General features: G+C 41.6%; 2 pseudogenes; one reads left to right on the top strand and one right to left on the bottom strand.

Annotated features, from left to right (window-relative positions):
• Positions 1–5,466: 5,466 nt before the first annotated feature.
• Positions 5,467–5,850, top strand: LOC109731153 (cytochrome c oxidase subunit 7C, mitochondrial pseudogene; annotated as a pseudogene).
• Positions 5,851–11,591: 5,741 nt separating this feature from the next.
• LOC105881347 (glyceraldehyde-3-phosphate dehydrogenase pseudogene) lies at positions 11,592–12,643 on the bottom strand (annotated as a pseudogene).
• Between the last annotated feature and the right edge of the window lie 1,945 nt (positions 12,644–14,588).

Below are 14,588 nucleotides of genomic sequence, written 5' to 3'. Positions count from 1 at the left end.
GAAGTCAGCTAGCCTTGTAGGGGCCACTCCTCTTGGCCTCGTCTTCCTCTGTGTGGCACTCAGTTGTGACGTGCCAGCCATACTGGCCTGTGTCTGTCTCTCAGCTGCCCCAAACTTGTTCCGTTTTGGGGCCTTGCACAGGCTGTTCCTTCTGTTTTGGATGCTTTCTCAGCCCCCCTCTCCACAGGTTCCCCTCATCCTCATTCAGATCTTGCCTAAAACATCTGTCCTTTAGAGAGGTTGTCTCAAACACCACCGAAAACCATGCCACAGACTCCAATTTAGCTATTGCATGGTACTTACCAGTGCCTGCAATGGTCTTATTTCTTTGTTTGAATATTTAGCCCCATCTTTTCTCAGCTGGGTATAACCCTGTAAGCAGGACTCTATCTGGCTTGTGTTTAGAACAATACCCAGCTCACAGCAGGGAATCAATACATAGAGGAGTAAACAAAAAGTAACACACCAAATTGTTCATGTTGGTTTTCCTGATCATGGAGAGGGCAGAGGAGATGAGAAAAACAAGACTGTAAAATAAAAAGAAGACTGATAAGAATGCATGCGTAGTGATGAACGTTTTGCACACACATAAAACTAGGTGTGTATGAGTGTATGTGTGTGTATTTATTAAGAAATAAACCAAAAGATGATCCAAAAATGTCAATTGTGCTTACTATGGTGCTGAGATTGCAGTTGATATCTATTTCCTTAGTTATATCTTATGATATCAGAAAAAGAAAAAAAAAAAACCAGTGCAGTTCTATATTCATTGTGGGGGAAAAAGAGCATAACTTTGGAGATATACAAGAGTGGTTTCCGTTCAAATACAGGCTCTGCTCTTTCTGGCTATGTGATATGGGGCAGGTCCAGTGACCAAGCTCAGCCTCAGCTTCTGTATTTGTGAAATGGGCTTGATTCATTACCTACCACACAGGGCTGCCGTAGAAACATATGAATTAATGTTTGTGAAACATTTAGCACAGTGCCTGACACATGGTTCTCAGTAAAAAACTATTATTATTATCAAGTGCTTTGCAGTTCAGTTTTCACAGAGCTAACAATGATTGCTATCTGTCTTTGTGTCTTTGAAGTTCTCTTGAGCTCCAGGAATGCAGAATGCCCTTTAAAAACCTCAACCCTCCTGGAAGAGGTCACACCTTGAGCTGCAATAGCTGGCATTTTTGTCAATTAGTTAACAGTATGCTGAGAGCAAATCCCAGTAGGGGAGTGTCCATGGGCACAAGTCACAGGGAATACAACGTAAGGGCCTATGGTGTAGGAGCTGAGGGTGTCAACAGGGAATGGACAGAGGACCATAGATAAAAGTCACTCAGGATGGCCCTGCCTCGGCTGCCCAGCAGCAGTCTGGTCATCTGGAGATAGAGTTGATGACATCTCTAATGCAAGTGGTGGATGCCCCAGAGATGTGGCTAATTCCTTGGCCACTTCATGCAGCTCCATGACTGCCTGGAAAGCCTTACAGGAAAGCAGGAAAATCCCAGGATAAAGAACATGCAGATCTTTTTTTTTTTTTTTTTTTGACAAAGAGTCTCACTCTGTTGCCCAGGCTAGAGTGCCATGGTGTCAGCCTAGCTCACAGCAACCTCAAACTCCTGGGCTCAAGCGATCCTTCTGCCTCAGCCTCCTGAGTAACTGGGAATACAGGCATGCGCCACCATGTCTGGCTAATTTTTTCTATATATTTTTAGTTGGTCAATTAATTATTTTTAGTAGAGATGGGGTCTCACTCTTGCTCAGGCTGGTCTCAAACTCCTAACCTCCAACTATCTGCCCGCCTCGGCCTTCCAGAGTGCTAGGATTACAGGTGTGAGCCACTGCACCCGGCCTCAGATCTTCCATTTAAAAACATCTAGAGGGGTGGAGAGGACCTGGTATGTCATGGGCTGCCATGGTTTTAATGCTGAAGGTCCCACGCCCTGATAACCCTTAGTCCCAGACAAATCAGACCAGTTGGTTATCAAATGGAAGTCATGAGGCAGGAGATGGATTTCAACATCCCCTTGCCCTCCCTGTTACACTGATACCAGGAGATGCAATTGAACAAACATGATTTGGTTCCCGCAACAAAGCCAGATGGTAATCAAATTGGACAATGTACAGCTTGCATGTTTACCTTATTTTCCATTATATAATGATACCAAATATCACAATGATTTTTTTTTAATTTTTTTTTTCTTTTTAGACTAGTCAAGTGCAGTAGTGAGGAGGGGGGAAAGTACACAATGATTTTTAATAACATATTTACTAGTATATTACTAGATGTTGAAATACTTTATAATATACCATGAAAACATTTGTACAAAGAACTTATCCTCCACATAATATTTAGGAAAGTTTACTCTGAAATTCCTTTACTGAGAGTTCTTGGGGATGGAGGGGTGGGAGGCAATATCTTTTGACTGTTACATTTCTTATACTGCAGTGTCAGTGAAACTACATCATCCTTTGTAAAATCAATAAAATCCTTAATAATTTCTCTGGCCATTTAATATCTATCATCTGTCTAAACATCTATTTGGTTGAAGTGTGTTCACCAATTGATGGACTTTACATCTGTCTGATTTGGCAGTTTACATTGTGTTTTACCCTGAGTTTATCTACACTCTTGTATGGGCTTCAATAGGGTCAATGGTTGTCAAGTTGGATTAAAAGAAACCCCAGCTTTCCACACACGATAAATTTGGTGATTGGTCTTAGGTCATGGCAGAGCAGTTGCATTTCTATGGAAACAAAGCTAAACTTGGGGCTGCACTATGACCAAAGACTCACTAACATCAAATAAGTTATAACATGATATATAAATATCTCAGAGGCAAAAGTCAATAGTAATACACTTTGAGCATTTAAAGGGTAGTCCTCCCAGTCACTGTCTTTGAGATTATGAAAGGATAACAGAAAACAGCTCATCCAGCTACCTTATTTCATAGATGAGCCCATGAAGATGAAGTTACTCTGTCAGAGTGACATTGGTTTCAGTGGCTGAACCTGTGGCAACTGGACACGAATGGGAGTATTGTCAGAGCTTTACAGTGGTATTGAAATCTGGTTTCAAGCCACTGAATCAGGCATGAGGGTATTAACTTCATAAACTCAACAGCAAACATGTCCAAGGAGCAAAAAAAAAAAGATAATTTTACTTAGCACTACTTTTTTTTGGAAAATATTTAAAATAAGAGTAGATTAAAAAAAATGGAGAACTATGGAATACTTTCATAAATTCTTAAAGAACTGTAGTGAAACCAGTCTCAGCCTAAGTAACAGTGCCACCACAAGAACATGAAGCCACAAACTCACAGATCAGAGCCACTCCCCTGACCGCATCTGCTCATGCTGGCATTCAGTCCCTACCAAAGTGGCTAAATCCCCAAGGACTTGCCCAGAGGACTCAAGTGTAAGTCCACCTGTGCTATTGAATCTCTCTCCAGTGATGGTGCCCTTTGCTGCGATGTTTCTGTGCCCTTTGAGCCCTGGATGCAAGGCCAAGCCGCCCCCCAGCCCCCTGGCTGCTGCTGCAGTTCTCCAGATGGGAAGAATGCATTCTCTTCCGTTCTGGTTCACAATAGGTCACTTGGGCCCTGTTCCTCTGAAAGCCTGTTGAATTTTGTTCACTATGCATCTAATATGACAAATCTGATTTATGAGACAGTATTGACTTGTGATCAGAAACTCTGGGGTCATTGTGCCGTGGCTTGAATCCTGGCAGCACCACTTACTGGCTGTGTGGCGGTGGATGCCATAACTAATCTCTTCTATTCTGTTTCCCTGCATTTAAAATGTAGACAATGCCCACAGGTTTGTCCTAATGACTCAATGACTGCTTATTAAAGGGCTTACTTAGCATAGGCCTGGCATGAAGTTAGCTCTCAATAAATGTGCTGTGCTTTTTCTGCGGTGACACTAAGTATACAATTGCAAATAAGGCACATACTTGTCCTTGAGACGCTTGTGGTCTAGTGGGCCAGTTGGATTTATTTCAGTTCAATTATTTGTTGACAGATGAATAATAAAAAGTATTGTTCTCAAAAAGATGAAAGTCTACAAAGAAAGAGAGACTGTCTGGTACTCAAATAACTGCAATAAGTACAACAAAGAAGTCACAGGGAGAATGACCAGGAAACTTAAAACAACAGTAATGTGATCCAGGCTACACTGACCTACATTTTCTATACACTCTCCACAGGGGAACCAGGAGGGGCTCAATGCTAGGACCTTCCCAATCATCCAACTAGAGGTAGTGAGGAATGGGAACAGATAGAAAGTGAGTTTTGAGCCAACACTCAGTGTTAAAATCAAATCAGTGGGAAAAGATCACCTGCTCAGGCTGCAGGGAGAGGCGGCACTAAACAAAGGAGGCACCACAGTGCCCAGCAAGCCAACAGCAAAAAGATGAGGGTCTTGCCTGTGGCTTCAACTGGAGTTCAGATGTCCAGAATTTTCCTCCCATGAAGTGGTCTTCAGAGTTTTGCTTGTTGACCTTTAAAAATTGTTTTAAAAAGCAGAACTATTTAATTTCCCAGGCACTTTTAAGTTGGCATTTAAATTTCTTTATCATTAGTTTATAGATGCAAAGAATGTATTTTCCAGGATATTGCAGACAGGCTTTCAGTATATTTTTGTCAGACTCTTTTTTTTTTAGAGACAGGGTCTCCCTCTGTTGCCCAGGCTGGAGTGTAGTGGCCTGGCCACAGCTCACTGCAATCTCAAACTCCTGGGCTCAAGTGATCCTCCTGCCTCAGCCTTCTGAATATCTGGGACTGCAGGAGTGCACCACTTGCCCGGCTAATTTTTGTCAGACTCTTGAGGCCTGTTTGACTCTTTCACTTAATGGAAAATAAGCACCGTTTAACCTACTTGCCAAAGCCAGTCCTTATTGTCAGCCAGTCTGCCAAATCCAAGTTACATTCTGACAGAAAATTCTTATTCTATAGTTTAATCCAAATAAACATGGCATTAGGAGTCTTTGTGCCTACAGACTTGCCAAGAGTCTATTGCTTAGATGAAAGGAGGTTCTTTCAGGGCAGTGCTTTCTCAAATTGTCCCTTCTTTGGCACTGTGGAGGGATTTAGAGCCCTGGGTGCACCCCTGATCAGGTGGGATGGGTGGGAGGCTTTGATGAGGTGGCAGAAGGGTGACTGCATGGGAGGTGGGAAAGAACTTGCAGAACAGAGACACTTTTGAGTGAAGGTTTGCTATAGGACAGAGTATGCGCCTAGGGTGAGGACCTGGAAATGTCCTCTAAAAGCCACCCATGGCTGTGCAACCCCTGAAAAGTCTTCCCACATCCCAAGGGGTATCCACACCCCTTTCGAACACAAATTCTTAAGTTCCCTCAAGTTCACAGTGTGTGCCAGAATGACTGAATTAAAAAGTATAGCTTCAGGGAAGATAATGATAGTGCGGGGAAAAAGTACTCAAAACTTGGAAATAAAGAAACAAGATGGAGTGTAGAACCGCCATTTCCTCCGTGTTCTTTCTCCGCGCGTTTCGCGGAGCTCTCGGCAGCGCCATGTTGGCACAGAGCATCCGGAGGTTCACAACCTCTGTGGTCCGTAGGAGCCACTATGAGGAGGGCCCGGGGAAGAATTTGCCGTTTTCTGTGGAAAATAATGATGCTATGATGCTATGATGACTGTGTACTTTGGATCTGGATTTGCTGCACCTTTCTTCATTGTAAGACACCAATTGCTTAAGAAGTAAAGATGTTTTAATTCATCCTTTAACAGATATGAAGAGCATTTTAAGAGGTGCAATCTCTTTGAAAAATGGATCAAACTCTTGAACTCATGGCATACTAGGTATGTTTGTAAATAAACATAAGATATGAATAAAAAAAAAAAAGGAAACAAGATGCAATTTCCATCAATGTCATCTAGAAGACAATTGTCCAGCAAGCCCACCCAAGGGTCATTTTACTCTAGGAAAAGGTTTTGACAAGTTATTATTGATTAGGCCCAGATATTTTAAAGATATATGTAAAGTTAGAAATTATCTCATAAGAAACTGATGAGTTGATTTTCTTTTCTGTGATGGAAAAATGAGATAACCCAAATGCTACATTTTAATTGCCCTATAGGACATTAACTAGGGTGGCATCTAATTTAGCAATCTTAATTCATCATTCCATTTTGTTCACATTCATTGTAGTAATCCTCCTTTTTCAAATTCTCTTTTGAACTCACTTCATGAGTTCCTCTATTAATGAGATAACTAAAACGTTGGCATGCTCTCAATATCTCTTTGGGTAAGAATTATGTTTTTAACATTTAGAGAATTATATGTTGACAGAGAAATATACACAAAGTGCACAGAGGGTGCAAGGACAGGGTATGTGATGCAGAAGAGAGGACATGGAGAAGGCCTGGCAGAGACGATGCCTGAACTGAGTCTTGACGTTTAAATAGGAGTTGGATCAATGGCTGGAGGTGAGGGAGAAAGACAATTCCAGACAGGGAGCCTCATAGGGATGGGAGCACAGTGACATGGGCATGGGGTGTGACAGGAGATGAGGCTGGGAGGTGGGCGGAGGCCAGAGCCTGAGCCGTGCATGCATGTAGGAAGAGAGCTAGACCCTTATCTTGCATGAGAACATTAGATCTTGAAGAATTGTTAGCTAGGAAGCGACATAATAAGATGAATTTGTGTTTTAGGAAGACTGGTTTTGTGTGAGGAGTACATGCACAGATGCAAGTGAACCCAAAGATAAAGACATATGCTACTGGGCCATGAGAGGCAGTGGCAGTCGGAATGAGCAGCCACTGAGTGATGGAATAAACAGGGCAGGGTGGTTGCTAGGATGTAGGAGTGGGGAAAGAGAGGTAGGAGGTGAGAGAGGGCATAAGTCAGATTTGATCATTGATTAGGAGGGAGTGGCGAGGAAAAGAAGGGCTGACCTACATCAGCAGCAATTCCTGCTTCAGGCATAGAGCTTGCATCACTTCTGTTGGCACTGACTGATCAACACTGGGGTGCACACACAGTAGTAATATTCTTCGGGGGCTGGGAGGTGGAGGTGGGTAAACTCATAACTAATGGACGGGGTGAGCTTTGTAGGGGGGAAGGACACACCTCCAATCATGGTTTGGGTGTGGCAAAGTCATAACATGTAACCAAAATGTTTGTACCCCCATAATATACTGAAATTAAAACAAAAAAGGACTGCAAGGAGAGCTGGACAGCAGCATATATTTTCAGTATGTGAAACAAGGAGATGTAGGGCAAGGAAAAAGATCCTAAAACGCATAACTTTTTACAGGGTGCACACACATTGTAGAATGCACCTTTTATTTGCTGGGGTCACTCAAAATTCCACCCTCTCTTATAAAACATTTATCCACTAATCTGATTCTGAATCCTCTGGGTATGTATAACAGCCTAACATACTTTTTTCCAGACAGTCAGTCACATCTGCCTTTTAGCCTGGTCTGTGTGGAATGCAAAGCACTGGGGAGATGCAGTAAGGATAGTTCTTCATTAAAGAAAAAAAAAAGCCAGCCTAAGTGACTCCTCTCAAACAGAACTGGTAGTTCATGGTAAATATAGAAAACAAGTTTCGATTACAACTTATCTTTAGCAAAAATTCATTAAAATAAGTTTGACACATTAGAGTATAATTGCAATTATGAACCAGTTGTTGGACACCCCTCCACCATGAGTAAAGCGTGTTTTTATTTTATTTTATTTATTTTTAAATTTTATTCATTTGTTTATTTATTTATTTGACAGAGTCTTGCTCTGTTGCCCAGGTTAGGGTACAGTGATGTCATCATAGCTCACCGCAGCCTCGAACTGTTGGGCTTAAGCTATCCTCTTGCCTCAGCCTCCTGAGTAGCTAGGGCTATAGGCACATGCCACCATGGCCAGCTAAACTTTAAAGTTTTTTATAGTGACAGGATCTCAGTATGTTGCTCAGGCTGGTTTCAAACTCCTGGGCTCAAGTGATCCTCCTGCTTCGTCCTCCCAAAGTGCTAGGATTACAGGTGTGAGCCACCATGCCCAGCCTAAAGCGTGTTTTAAGTGTTTAGATAAACGTGGTAAGACAGTTTGATATCATCTTACACAGGGGATGGTAGGGGGTGGAGAAATAGGCCAACATAGGGCAGATGTAGCTCCACATTTGGCAATGTCAGGAGACTCCTAGACGTTACTGAACAAGCCAATTACATTGTACTTTTAAAAAGATTCAAATTATATAAAAAATGATAAATTGAATAAAATATTCTCCTACCTGTCAATTACAAAGTGACCACACAAGGGAATTCTTAGGGTGAATGAATTATTCTGTAGGGTCTTATTGTGGATGCATAACTCTATCCATTTATCAAAACCTGCAGAACTATACACCACAAAGCATTAACCTTACAGTATGCAAATTAAAGAGGGATGCCAAGATAGAATGATTAGTGTGACAAATGAACATAATTATCTTACAAAGGCTTGGCATAACATCACCCAATGGAGTGGTGAAAAAATAAGCTGATTCAAATAACTTTGGAGAACTGTTTTGATTGGATACTACAAGGATAAGACAAAAAGAACTGTACATAAACACTATAGTTGGTAAATTTGCTGCCACAGAGTTAGAAATTTTGAAACTATTTTACATGTATACTAGAGTGAAGAAAGAAGTTAAATATATACATAGATGTATATATGTTTTTATATTTAGAAAGAGACAGAGATAGAGACAGAGAGAGGCAGAGAGAGTGTGTCAGATTTCTCCCCCTCAAAGAAGTTACAAATAAGCAAGGGGGGAGGATTAAATGAATCTTATAGTATTAGATTAGGGACAGAGACATGAGCTGATATTTATACACACACAAACAGACACAGAAATAAATATGTTTATGACTACACATGAAAGAGTCTAGAAGCATTGACATCTCATTAAGGAAAAACACACCCAGCACCCAAATCTTGGTTTCTAAATATCACTCTCTAATACAAGGGACCAGAAATGGCTGATTGTAGGGCTGGCCTGAGAATATAGAAGATGACCCCGGAGCATCTTATAGTGTCGGAAAGCAACAAAGTTCTAAAAAAAGAAAATAAATTATGAAATAGACACAGGAGAAAACCTGAAAGAACTCATAATGGCCAAAGATAGAACTTGAACAACAAAATAAATAATGATATAATTCTAGGCTGACCTTATTTTTTCTTTTAAGACTCTAAAGATGCTGCTCAATTGTATTCTTGTTTGCATTGTTTTTAGTGAATCATATGCTCTCAACTTTCTCTTCGTTGCTCTATAAAGAATGTGTTTTTTTTTTTCTTGGGCAATTTCTTTTAAGCAATTTGATTATGAAGTGCTTTTGTGTTTTCTTCATGTTTCTTGTGCTTGGGGACTATTGAACTTCTTGGATCTATGGGTTTATAGTTTTTATCAAGTTTGCAAAATTTTGGCCATTATTCCTTTGAACACTTTCTATCCCCCACTCCATTTTTCCCTGCGGTATTCAAATTAGGTTATTCAAATTAGTTATTCAAATTAGGCTATTCAAATTAGGTATTCAAGTTAGGCTGCTTAAAGTTGTCACACACTGAGGTGCTCTTCACTTTTTTTCAGTCTTCTTTCACTTTTTCATTTTGCAAAGTTTCTATTGCTATGTTTTTAAGTTCACTAGTCTTTTCTGCCAAGTCTAAGCTTTCTTAGATTATTTCCATCCAGTGTAATTCTCATCTTAGATATTATATTATAGATTAATAACAACTCCAATAGAAATCACAGCAGGATTTCTTTGTGTAACTTGAAAGGCTGATTTTATGATTCTTCTTAGAAAAGACCTGGTGTTTTCCCAGCAGCTTTGCCTTTGAATAAGAAGGAAGACTGCAGGTCTGCGTATGAGGGTGCAGAAGTGCTTTTGGGTGGCTGTGTATGTGTTTGTTTGTGTGTTAAAGGGGAGGTGATGGGGAGTGGGGAGACATGCTGGGGTACCAAAGGAAGAGGAACCATGCTTCCCGGGTGGTGGACCCCTAGTGTCTTTGCTCCTGCACTCCTGAGTACAGCTCCTTTTACTTTTTACTTTTCTTTAATTTCGAAGTATTACAGGGGTACAAATGTTTTTTGGTTACATTGATAGCTTTTGTAATGAGTCAGAGTTAAAAGTGTGCCTGTCACCCAGGTAGTGTTCATTATACCTGTTAGGTAGGGTTCGCCCATCCCCTCCTCCTCCACCCCCTGCTTGATTTCCATTGAGTTTTATTTTCCTCTATGCACATGAGTGCTCATCAGTTAGTTCCAATTTAGCAGTGAGTACTCCTTTTACTTTAAATTTTATTCTCAAGGTCTGTCATGGCAGCTCACTCATCAAACCTCAGTGATTGCCCTACTTCTCCTTTAAGGCCTGGGATTCCACTAGCAGCACCACTGTCATTAGTGAACAGTTCCCAGACTTTAGCCTCAGTGCACATGCCACGATTCTAGGTATTCCACTCTACACAGAGGGCCTGAGCAACCTGGCTGTTCTATGTGTACTTTCATTAATGCTCCTACGTCCAATCCACAACCAGCCCTCTCGGCCTGTCTCCAGTTGTTCCTTTCTCTCCATGCCCATTGCCATCACCCGGTTCAAGTCACCATACCTTACTGGGACTGCTGACGTAACCTTGTGTATGGCTCTTCCTTCTGCTCTTGCCCTCCTCCAACCCATTCCCTACAAAGCTACCAAATAAGCCTTTAAATATGGATCAGATTGCGTTCTGTCTCTTGCTTTACACTCTCTTGTGATTTTTTTTATTATAATTAAAATGGCCTATATGAACCTATAATTAAAATGGTCCTATACAAACCAGCCCCTTTTTAATTCTCCAATATCATTTTCTCCCAATCTCCTACCACCTCACTCTTCTTTGTATACACTAACCTTTCTGTCCTTGAATAGGCGGTCTTTAACATACTGTCTTTTGCCTGGAACATCCTTTTCTCTCTGCTTGGAAAATACCTAATACTTCTCATTCTTTAGGTCTCTGCTTAGCTATCGTTTATTGAGAAGGATTCCCCAACTACACTATACAGATGACACAATTAATCCTTGTCATATTCTGTTCATTTTCTTCATAGCACTAATTACAATCTATAATCATATTCTCTTTTTTTTGAGACAGAGTCTCACTCTCTTGCCTGGGCTAGAGTGCCGTGGCATCAGCCTAGCTCACAGCAACCTCAGACTCCTGGGCTCAAGCAATCCTGCTGCCTCAGCCTCCCAGGTAGGTGGGACTACAGGCATGTACCACCGTGCCAGGATAATTTTTTCTATTTTTAGTTGTTTAGCTAATTTCTTTCTATTTATAGTAGAGATAGGGTCTCAGTCTTTCTCAGGCTGGTCTTGAACTCCTGAGCTCAAGCAGTCCTCCCACCTCAGCCTTTCAGAGTACTAGGATTACAGGCATAAGCCATCATGCCTGGCCTATAATCATATTCTTTAAAAAATATTTATTCCTTTAGTTGTGATTTTTTTGGAGGGGTATAGACTTCAGTAATGGCGTATCACAAGATGGGGCTCCCAAGGCCCTTCCATTCTTCAAGCATGGAAACTGTATGGAGGAGAGATTCTCAATGTGGTGGGGGACTACCTGGCAGCTGAGGGCCTCACTCTTCCTCTCGTGCTCTCATTGAGGCTGGTGGTCCAGAGGCTTTTACTTCTTGGAGGCTATGTGGACCATAATTTGCTATAGCCAAATTCATTGGCGTACCAGGGAATGAGCTTGACAAAGTGGTTGTTGATGGCAATACCAGTCCCGACATTGAAGGTTGAAGAGTGGGTGTCACTGTTAAAGTCAGAGGAGACAACCTGGTGCTCTGTGTAGCCCAGGATGCTCTTGTGGGTCCCCCCTGATACTTTCTTCACCACCTTCTTGATATCATCATATTTGGCAGGTCTCTCCAGATGGCAGGTCAGGTCCACAACTGACATGTTGGCAATGGGGACACAGAAGGCCATGCCACTGAGCTTCCCATTCATCTCAGGGGTGACCTTTCCCACAGCCTTGGCAGTGCCAGTAGATGCCAAGATGATGTTCTGGAGAGCCCTGTGTCATGCCCCAGTCTCCCAGAGGGCCTGCCCACAGTCCTCTGGGTAGCAGTGATGGTATTGTTTGTGGTCATGGGTCCTCCCATGATGTGAAAGTTGTCATGGATGACCTTGGCCCAGGGGGCGGGGGGAGGGCTGAGTGGTTGGTGGTACAGGAGGCGTTGTTGAGGATCGTGAGGTTGTTTCTATACTTTTCATGGGTCACACCCATCACAAACGTGGGACATCAGCAGAGGGGGCAGAGATGATGACTGTTTTGGCTCCCGCTCTAGGGAGCCCCAGCCTTCTCCGAGTTAGTGGAAACACCTGTGGACTCTGCAACGGAATCAGCACCAGCATCCCCCCATTTGATTTTGGCAGGATCTTGCTTATGGAAAATGTATATGGGATGTCCATTGATGATAAGCTTCCCATTCTCATCCTTGACTGCACCATGGAACTTGCCATGGGTGGAATCATACTAGAACATTGTAGACCATACAGTTGAAGTCAATGATGACAACAATATCCACTTTGCCAGAGTTAAAATCAGTGCTGGTCACCAGGTGCCCAATACAGCCAAATCCATTTACTCTGGGCTCCACTCGCACCATGGTGTCTCAGGGACATCCTGCTGCTGCACAAGAATATCTGGCTGTCTGTTGAACAGGAGGAGTACAGTAGTCATGATTTTTTTTTATCCACATAAATTTAAGTTTCATGAAGGCGAGGGCCTTGTCTGTGTTTTGCTTGAATTCACAGCGGTCCACATCATCCTTCTGCTTTTATTCTTTCCCTGTGCTCAAGTGATCTTCCCCCCCTTAGCTCCCAAAGTGCTGGAATTGCAGGCATGAGCCACTGTGCATGGCCTCCTCAGTTATCGTACATTATTATCATTAGTCCACACAAAGCCCTTGCCTTGTATTATTTACTTTTTCAGCTCTAGTCCTTACTGCATTTGCCCTCCCTATAGGCATCCACTCTAAGGACATGCTGCATATATGTCTTTAATATATCTTACATTTACCTTTGTAAAATACCTAATGTGGATTTTCTTTTAGTGTATGTATTCTCTGTTTACAGTTTCTTATTTTTTTCATACACTATGCTTCATGATCTACTCACATTGTATTAATATGTGCATAGTGTGCTGCTTCTTACTGTTGTGTAGTGTTCCAAGTATGCACCTGTCACATTACATTTATCCATCCTGCTTCAAATGGAGATTTAAGTTGTCTCCAACACTCTCCTCCCACGAATAATGTCACAACAAAAATTCTTGTTGATGTCCTTTTATGGATTGGCATGAGACTATCTCTGGGATACATAAGCATGGGATGTTGAGGTCACTGGGCGATGCATTTTTACTTCACTAAGGCCTGACTGATTGCTTTCCAGATAGGTCTTATCAGCTTAAATTCCCACCATCATCAGAGTAGACTATGGAGACTTGTGTCTTGTTTGGGTACTTACTGGCAGCAAAGCCCAGGCAAGTTTCTTAATATGTCTTATAGAGTTTTCTCCATATGTAAAATGGAGATAAAATACCTGCCTTATAATGTTGAGGTAAGGATTAAAGATAATACAACATGTAAATCACTTAGCACCAATCACTCATTGCATGCTAGCTATATTAGATTGTATACTTTTTAATGGCATGCATAAGGCTTCAACTACTTTTGCCTCTCTCTCTTCTTCCATCCCTAATTGCTATGGGAGTATCCTTAGTAAGCTGACAATGTGAGTCTAGCAGTGGAGGGAGCTGAATTTGACTTGACACATACAGTAGAAAGAGTCTTGATTCTAGCACACATCTTAAAACATTTTGGTAAAAACAAATCACATTTAAGTAGTTTATTTTATTAGATTCTGTGCAGTAAAGGATTTTTTTTTTATATTAGATTCTATGCAGTAAAGGATTAACTTAGCAGGCCAGAGTTAAAACCCTACATATTTTAAAGAAAGGTTGGACTATTGACCAGTTCCTGGAAGATAACCTTTAAGTTCTTGGAATATCCTGCCTGAAGAGTATGTCTCTGTTTAAGTGTGGCCTTATGCTAACAATGTGATTTATGTTAAGGGCTTTGGGCCACATGGTACCAGTTTGCTCTTTGAAGGGGCTAAGGTTAGCCATGTGACTGCTCCATGCCTACATGACTGACCCCCAATAAAAACCCTGGACACTAAGTCTCAGCTGAGTTTCCTGGTTGACAGTACTTGTCTGTATTGTCACACATCATTGCTGGGAGAATTAAGTGCTGTCCATAGATTCCCTTCAGAGTGGACAACTGGAAGCTTGTGCATGGTCTCTCCTGGACTCTGCCCTATCCACTTTTACTATTGCTGATTTTAATTTGTATTCTTTCATTGTAATAGTCATAACTGTGATAGCTTGTCTGAATTTTTCTAGAAAATAATTAAACCTGAGTGTTGTCTTGGGGACTCCTGACCGAGGACTCAGAATCATTACATATGTGATTTTAGCATAATGAAACATTAAATTTACCCCAATCTGGCCAGGGCATGGTCACTTGAGACCAGCCTGGGAAACATATTGAG

The sequence above is a fragment of the Microcebus murinus genome, chromosome 12, assembly GCF_040939455.1.
Source record: "Microcebus murinus isolate Inina chromosome 12, M.murinus_Inina_mat1.0, whole genome shotgun sequence".
Classification (NCBI taxonomy): Eukaryota; Metazoa; Chordata; class Mammalia; order Primates; family Cheirogaleidae; genus Microcebus; species Microcebus murinus.
Note: the sequence above shows the minus strand (reverse complement) of the source record. Positions and strands in the feature narration are given on the sequence as shown.